The sequence below is a fragment of the Gossypium hirsutum genome, chromosome D03 (genome assembly GCF_007990345.1).
Source record: "Gossypium hirsutum isolate 1008001.06 chromosome D03, Gossypium_hirsutum_v2.1, whole genome shotgun sequence".
Lineage (NCBI taxonomy): Eukaryota > Viridiplantae > Streptophyta > Magnoliopsida > Malvales > Malvaceae > Gossypium > Gossypium hirsutum.
This window is the reverse complement of record NC_053439.1, coordinates 9,938,837-9,947,906: the sequence shown is the minus strand read 5'-3', so window position 1 is coordinate 9,947,906 and position 9,070 is coordinate 9,938,837. Positions and strand designations below refer to the sequence as shown.

Below are 9,070 nucleotides of genomic sequence, written 5' to 3'. Positions count from 1 at the left end.
CGTGTGTGACACACGGTCGTGTGACAGCCCGTGTGTGATACATGGTCGTGTGACAGCCCGTGTCCCAGGTTGTGTGTGCCCAAAAATGACCAAAATCATGCTATTTCCTTACCCAATTGCATAGGTACCTAAACCAATTTATAGCACATGTTCACAAGTCTATAAAAACACTCTAAGACAAACAACACATGCCCTTTTTATTCATCAAAACCACACTAAAGTATTATGAACCAAAACACACTATAATGCTTATACTACTCATGATCAAAGCTATCATATATATGCCATAACATACACCTAATCTAATTCATTTTCAACATATAATAGCAACCTACAAGACACTTACCACTTCATGAATACATACACTAACGTACTTAAATTTGAACAATAAATCAAAGTTAACATCCAAACAATTCCACATAGCTAGGAAATATAATATCATAACCATTTGCCTTATTACATGCCATAAAACCATAATGTTTACAAAATCTACCGAAAAGTCCTCGGGATAGTGTGATTCTTCGAGTTGATCCGATCTCCCGATCACAAAAGGTAATCTACAAAACAAAAAACAAGGCACGACTAAGCTTACTTGAAGCTTAGTAAGTTCGCTAATTTAAACGATAATCTTACCAAATTAACATTACAGATCAAATTATAAGATTAAATAACAAATTTCCTGTCAAACACTACTCACAACAGGTGACTATTACACGGTGCATTAATTCACATCACATTCTCAATCGTCGTATTATGAAGATCTAATTTTAGGTAATCAGAGGCTATCACTCATTCGAGTTCATTTTAGAGCTTTGACCACCTCACCGTGCTGCTCACTGCTCATACAAGCTGCAGAGAATCTGCAACAGATGCAGGATCTCAAGCCATCGTTACGGTCTGTATCACTGGTACATAGTACCTACTAAGGGCTAGTTTGGATGAGTGGTGTGTTTACCTCCGGTGAGGTTAAAAACAGTGGTGGCGGTGAGATTAGTTACTGTAGCGGTGAGATTGGATACTGTAGCGGTGAGATTAGAAACAATGGTGGAGTGTGTGTTTGGATTCAAACACAGCTGTAGTGGTGAGGTGAGAATAAAAAATGACTATTAAAGACATCAGATTAGAATTGATATATAATAGAAGTTTTTTAAATTATTTTACTTTTTAAAATTTATTAAAATATGTGAATTTATAAATTCATTTAATAAAATATTAAAATGTATCTTCCAATATTTTAATGAATTATATAATTAATTTAAATTATTTATTAGATAAAATGATAATTATTTTTAATTTTTTATAGTTAAATATTTTTTATAACAATGATAAATATTATTTTCACAAATAGTAACATTATACTTGGATCAAATTTTGAAGTATCTCAACGGATGATTTTTAATAAAAAAAATATAGTAACATAAGACATAACAAGTTTCATTATTACTAGAAATTAGGTTATGATACAAAATATTTTTACAAATATGGATTCATTAAACTAGTTGCAATGGTTTCCCTTAACATCGTGATTTCAAGGTCACATTCTCTGTTAGAAGAACTCGATTCACCTCTGTCAAACTGGCTTGAAGAGACTGGCATGTCGGGTATATTCTCAAATTCTCGAAAATCCTCATCATTTGACCAAGCATGTCTTCGAATATAATTATGCAAAACCATTGTTGCGATAACTATTAAAATTTGCTTGTCGAATGAATAACTTGGAATATCTCTTAATATTGGCCATTTTTTTTCCACACTCCAAATGTTCGTTCAATCACAAAGCATAACGAAAAATGGGCATGATTAAAGATTTCTTTTTTTCTAGATACTTGATGATTACCTCGACAAAAATCAGGTAAATGATATCGTTCCCCCTATATGGACCTAGAAAACCTGCCATTTGTGGATATCCTGAATCCACAAGATAATATTTTCCTACAAAAAAGTAAAACATAATATCAAGTTTAAAAATAAATTAAAAATTTTAATATTTTTTTTATGTAAAAAGTAATTAAAAAAATTAAAGTTCAACCTGGTGGAGGGTGTGAAAACTTCAACTCTTTCTTTCTAAGTGCTTGCAAAAAAATTCTACTATCATGTGTTGTTCCTTCCCAACCAGGAAATGCAAAAATAAAGCACATGTTGAAGTCACAAACTGCCATAAAATTTTTAGTTGGTTCACCTTTCAGTCCGATATAAGGTATTTGACAAGAAGGCGAAATGCATGCTTTTATGTGTGTTCCATCTATGGCCCCAATACAATTCTTTAAAATAAATACAAGTAATGAGATAAAAGTTAGAAATAATTTATGTTTTAAAAATATAAAGATTGTGTAAATTTTACCTTAAAGTGAGGCCAATATCTTGTATCATGTCGAATATGGTTCGGTACTTCCTCGAATTGACTTTCAATGGGTTTAATCGTGTCTATTCCCATTCGAGCAAATATATGCAACATATCAGTAAAAATTCGACTAACAGTTTCCCCAGATCATTGAAATCGCTCTGTTGCATTTGAATTTGATTCTCTATTTCCAAGAATGTACAATGATAATGCTAACTTCTCCATCACCGATACTTTCCCATTCTTTAAGCCATAATTTGTTTGCAAATCATGCAACAAGTTGTGAAATATATTTTCTGGCATCCTAAAACTAATCATGCAACGATCATCGTGCCCATTTAATACTTCGTCCACCCACATTTGACCTGTATTATTTGAATCCATACGCGGTTGTATAGTGAAATAAGTTTCATGGTGTACCAATACACTGCTTAACACATATTCTTCCTCTTCATGACAATTGTTGTGCTCAACTTGGGTAACAATTATGGCTATTCTTCGTTGAGCTTCTTCACTTAATTCAGAGGTATCATAATTCATATCAAAACTATTATACATATTGTTAAATTCATCCATAACCTGAAAAAGTAATCAAATGAAAATAAATTAATATTTCATGACATTCTATACAACACAGAAACTTGATTAAAAGCATAGCATAAAATATCAAATATAAAAAGTATCATACATTAATTTTACATATAAAAAAGTAGTATAGTTATATTTCAATAATAATTCTAAGGAGCTTATGGTGGAGGTGGTTGATGGTATGGTTGGAAGGGAAATGAGGATGTTGCTACCAAGGACGAAAATGATGCAATTGGATTTTGTTCAGCATACTCACGTCGAAGCCACGAAACCCTATCATCTGGATCTAAGTTCAAAAACACTTCTCGTTTCACCGGTCTTTGGAACATTTTGGTGGCAAAATAGTACAATTCATCTTTTTTTTTGCAATTTCATCTCCCAAAGCACGCAAAGCATCCATTGCATTTGAAATAGTATATTGAGAGTGACAAAAAATAATTTCATTCACTGACTTCCTTGGACTAGCCATACTTTCACACAATTTCTCAATCTGAGTAGTTAATGTATTTCTTGATGATTTTCTACTTGAACTTGATTTTTTTCCTTTACCGTGTACAGCCCCAAGTGTTTGATTTCTTCGATTAGGAATTTCATGAGAAGAGTTTGATGGTACCTCATCAGGAGGAATACCTTCATTCTCGTTACTATATTCATCTGAATCACCAAAACCCTCATTAGGTGCATCATCTCCCATAGGAACCCCACTTGGAAGAACATCAGACGAAGGTGCCCATGCGTTCTCTCCAGTGGCTACAATGCCAGCAAACATTTGCCACATTACCTCATTCAATAGTGGTTCAATTCATTTCTTCTTAAATCCTTTAAAATCAGGATTTTCCTACATAACATGTTAAATGTTAAATGTTATACTAAGATTTTTATAATTGTAAATTATTAATTTCAATAAAATTTATGCATTAAAATAATGATAAAGTTAACACTAACCTATATTTTTGCAGCCCACCATTCTTCGATAGCATTGACCGTCTTTTTAGATGGACACCATCCAGTACCTGTAGATTCCTTAAGCAACTCCCTCCATAACCTCCATTCCTTTTTAAATGTATCCCACTTATTTTTCAATTGAGGTTTTCCATAATTTTTTGTGTTTTTGCTTGAAAAAGAGCAATGACATTTTCCCATCCTTTTGAGTTTAGATGAGTTGTTGGTCTATTACCAGCATTGACTTCATTCACACAAAATTTCGTGTCTTTACCATCTATTATTATTTTGATTTTAAATGTCAACAGACATAAAACCATAAATATATAATTAGATATAATAATATACTTTCATAAAAAATAAGAATAATACATCGCGAATGGATGAAAGCCATAAGATGAACACTAAAGAAAAAATTCTCAAAGATCCATGGTAAACAATAACGAGGATATAAAAAGGATAATTGATTATGACTATCTTTTCAAAATGAATAAAGACATTTTGGTTTTTTTTTTGTTGGGTTTTTGGTTTGTTTGTTTGCCTTATCTTTGAAGAGCTCTAAACAATAACGAGGATATCAAAAGCTGTTTTTTTTTAAGCAAGAAGATTATTCAATCGATTTGTTCATCTTTAAAGCTTTACTTGAACTATTGTTTTCTTTGTTCATCTTTAAAGCTTTACTTGAACTATTGTTTTCTTTTCACTTTAGTCATCTATGGTAGAGCTGCAAGAAGTTTACTTTTTTTGGCTTGAAATTCTCTTCTTTGTAATTTTTTTCGTTTAAATTTGGTTGTGTTTATTTTTTATTTTTTGCTTAAAAATAGTCTTTGATTCAACTGGTTCAAGTTCTCTGCACATTTTGGATTGTTCTATATCTTCACAAGAAAGGTAATTCCCTAATTTGTTTAACAAATCCCATAATTTTTTATTATCATGATTTAAGTTCAAAATTAGTATCTTTCAAGAAAAATATTGGATCTTCATGCTTCAAGTAATTCGAATAAATCGAATACACTACATATATTTTTTTATTTTTAAAATACACTACATATATTTTTTTATTTTTAAAATACACTACATATATTTTTTTATTTTTAAAATACACCACATATATTTTTTATTTTTAAAACACACTACATATATATTTTTATTTTTAAAATACACTACATATATTTTTTATTTTTAAAATACACTAAATATATTTTTTTATTTTTAAAATACACTACATATATTTTTTTATTTTTAAAATACACTACATATATTTTTTATTTTTAAAATACACTACATATATTTTTTATTTTTAAAATACACTACATATATTTTTTTATTTTTAAAATACACTACATATATTTCTTTATTTTTAAAATACACTACATGTTTTTTTTATTTTTAAAATACACTACATATATTTTTTTATTTTTAAAATACACTACATATTTTTTTTATTTTTAAAATACACTACATAAATTTTTTTATTTTTAAAATACACTACATATATTTTTTTTATTTTTAAAATACACAAATATAATGCATATATTTTTTATTTTTAAAATACACTACATATTTTTTTTATTTTTAAAATACACTACATATATTTTTTATTTTTAAAATACACTACATATATTTTTTTATTTTTAAAATACACTACATATATTTTTTTATTTTTAAAATACACTACATATATTTTTTATTTTTAAAATACACTACATATATTTTTTATTTTTAAAATACACTACATATATTTCTTTATTTTTAAAATACACTACATATATTTTTTTATTTTTAAAATACACTACATATATTTTTTATTTTTAAAATACACTACATATATTTTTTTATTTATAAAATACACTACATATATTTTTTATTTTTAAAATACACTAGATATATATTTTTTATTTTAAAATACACAAATACAATGCAATTTCCCCATTCCCATCTCCCCTCTTCCATCGATTCCCCTCTTCCACCGTGCCCTCCTCCCATTTCCCATTCCCATTTCCCCTCTTTTATTGATTCCCCTCTTCCACCGATCAAAGTCCCAAACCTTTTTTTTTTAGCTTTTGCTCAAATGTGTAAGTCCACATTCACCTTGTGATCTCTTTGGATCAACAACTTCCACACCCTTTATTACTACTACACTCAGGTACATTGAACAGTCCTCTTTTTTCATTGAATCTGTAGATTTCCTTTCTTCTTTCTTTACTGTTCATTCGGTTTTTCCCCCTTCATGCATAAAAGTTGCATTTTCCATTTTCCAAGCTCCGTGCTTTCTTGATTTTTTTTATCAAGAAAGTTGGCTTCTTGATGAAGGATTGCAATTGTTATTCCTTTATTTTATTTTTCCTGGGTGATGTTAAATTGGGAGGAAGATTACTTATAATGTGCAGTATCTCTGACTTGGTTACTGATTTTTGGTTCTTTCTTAGGATATTATTGCAGTTTTTATTTTTATTTTGTTTTGTTTTTTTCTAAGTGAATAAAATCTTGATTTTAAGCTGATTACTTTGTGGTGCATAAATTACCACTTCTACTTCACTCAGATACTTCCTTTGTTTCTTTTTTTCCCACTGTTCTCTTCATCTTTTTTTTCTGTTCAACTGCTTTTGATGTTTTCTTAGAAACCTCACATCAGCCAATTAACCTTAATGCAAATGAAAATGGCTTCTGTGTTGAGCTGCCATTCAGGATTGGAGTAAATAATTTAGCTTAATGGTGCCTAAAACAAGGCTTTTATACAAGATGCTGACATGAAATTTATGTATTTTAAGCTTTTTTCAACTTTGTTGTCTTACAATTGCTTCTAACATATTTTAGATTAGCTCTCTTTCTACCTGTATTCTTGTGCAAAGGGCACTCCAACTTTTTCAGTGTTATAATATGTTCAATTTTGATTTAAATTTTAATCATAAATTGTGGTACGGTGAAGTTTGGTTCTTTCAATGATGTTTTTGTCTTATAATTTACCGAGATTCTTTGCTCAGAATTTTAACATCTAGACAGATAGTACATCTTCCGTTTGTTAGACATTACTGTATATTCTTTTGCATCTCTACCTTTTGTGAATGATTCATGAATATTGATTGCCCTGACTTTATTACTTGGTGAAAACCAGAAAAGGAATTCAAACACATCTTTAACATGGAGCAATATGAGGTATTACAGCAAATAGTTTGATCAAAATTGTTGATAAGTTATCAGAACATATGAGGAGATCTTTCAGAATTGAGGCAGTAGGATTGTTGAGTTTGTGGTTTTGCTTTGGATTAGGTGTCTTAGCTCGCTTTGTTGTGGAGTGGGAATCGGGTAAAGAAGGCTGCACAATGCATGTGTCTCCTGATCAACTTTGGCCTCATACCAAGGTTCGGTTTTTTTCTTGTTTTGTTTTTTCCTCTTTCTTTTAAAATAATTTCCTCAATTCTTTTCTCATACTATTTTACCATGACTTTATGTTCCTTAGTATCATTTGTCAGCCACTTTGTTTCTTCAACATTTCTTTTCATATTTCATATTAAAAATTTCATGGATTAAGATGCTATGTTGGCTCATTTTGCTGCTTGGTATGGTATCATTTATTTCGTGAATTTTTTAGAATTACTTGTGCCATGGTGGTTTACTTCTATGCTCGGGTAAAATCTTTTATACCTTTGTTAGCTTTTGTTTTTTTTTTAAGATTTGAGGATTCTTAGCACATATAGGTCAATTTTTTCATCCTTTTTCTTTTTATGCTTTACTTCATTCTAGTACTTTGGCAAACTCATAGATTTTACATGTTTTATAATTTTTGTTAACATCATTAGAAAATCTGAAATGCATCACTGCAATTGTTAAGGTGCATTCTGTTAATATGTTCTATTATTTCTGTCTCGATGCTTAAGACCTGGTATGTTGAAGTTATCTCCATTCCTTACTTTATGACAGATTTGTTAGTGGAAATTATAGGTTGTAATGACTTTTTGTAGTCTTTTTACTTGATTTATTTTCCATTCATCTTTCTAAAGGACTTAATAATGCAGGTATTTTTCAGCTTTTGGATTTGTGCATAAGATTACTACCTTTGAGAAGACAGCTGGATTTCAGGTCAATAAATTAAATCTCCTTCCTAGATTGATTGGTTTGCAATTTTTATCATTTATAGCTTGTTTGCAGTTTTTGATCTGTTTAATTACTTGACTAGTGTTCTTTGTTTATATATAGTCAGGGATATATATATATTGAATGGGGACTGATGCTATTGAAGTAGGGGAGACTCCATTTGACTCTTATCCTAGTTCCTTTGAGGTACTATTTTCGAGTTCCTTTCACTTTTTTTCTGTTCTAACTTTGAATCTATTGTATAATTTGATCGTTATCGGGAATAATTACATGCATTTGTTTGTGTTTTTTCTTTGCTTAAGCAAGTGTTAAAAGCCTTGGAAATTCGGTTTGTGCCCTACAAGCTTTAAGTTATAATGTTTTTGAGTTTAGATGTTTAGGTAATTTCATTGTGTATGACTTAAAATTATAGTTAGTAATAATATTACTAAATAGTGTGTAAAGCATGCTAAATTATAGGTCCAAAGATCAAAAGATAAAATGTTGCTGCCTATGGGATAAGGTCAGTATATCATTTAGAACCAGACTACTCAAAAGAAATGCAATAACAATAACAACAATAATAACAGTGAGTGACACCAAACCATCTCACCCTGAAGGAAGAACAACACTTTTTAACCAACCGTCTAATGTTGCAAACAATCTGCACAAAGCCATTGCCTCAAATTAGGTAAAAACATCCATCCTTTTACTTTTAATAAAGAATTTAGCTTCGAGGAAAAACTGTTTTAAAGAATAAATATACCTTGCATCACTATACAGATTACCATCTGAGAGTGCACTAATTAATGTAGATTTCCTCTGTTAATTGAGTAAAAGGGTAAATGTTGAGCATGAGAAAAAAAAGGGAAAAAACACAAGATATCTCTAACTTGTTAGTTTGATTGAAGAAACAGAATATCCTAAGCTCCCACAACCAAGAACAAAGCAAAAAAGAGGGGAGAAACTAGCAAAAATGATGGACAAGCCAGCAAGAACAAGGGAGAAACCAGCAAGAACGAGGGGGAGAAACTGCTGTTTTGTTCCCAAATCTGAAAACAAATAAGATTGGGAAAGAAATTAGTTTAACATCTAAGGATAAAACGGTAAATTAAAAAATTAAAA

General features: G+C 29.9%; 2 long non-coding RNA genes across 2 annotated transcripts; one reads left to right on the top strand and one right to left on the bottom strand.

Moving 5' to 3' along the window:
* Nucleotides 1–2,178: 2,178 nt before the first annotated feature.
* LOC121215345 (uncharacterized) lies at nucleotides 2,179–2,647 on the bottom strand. The gene is made up of 2 exons (XR_005911164.1): nucleotides 2,342–2,647; nucleotides 2,179–2,261 (listed from the first exon to the last, which is right to left on the bottom strand). It is a non-coding gene; the product is annotated as an uncharacterized lncRNA (long non-coding RNA).
* Nucleotides 2,648–5,819: 3,172 nt separating this feature from the next.
* Nucleotides 5,820–8,506, top strand: LOC121215344 (uncharacterized). Its single transcript, XR_005911163.1, has 5 exons — nucleotides 5,820–6,017; nucleotides 6,987–7,027; nucleotides 7,142–7,233; nucleotides 7,888–7,951; nucleotides 8,069–8,506. It is a non-coding gene; the product is annotated as an uncharacterized lncRNA (long non-coding RNA).
* Nucleotides 8,507–9,070: the final 564 nt, after the last annotated feature.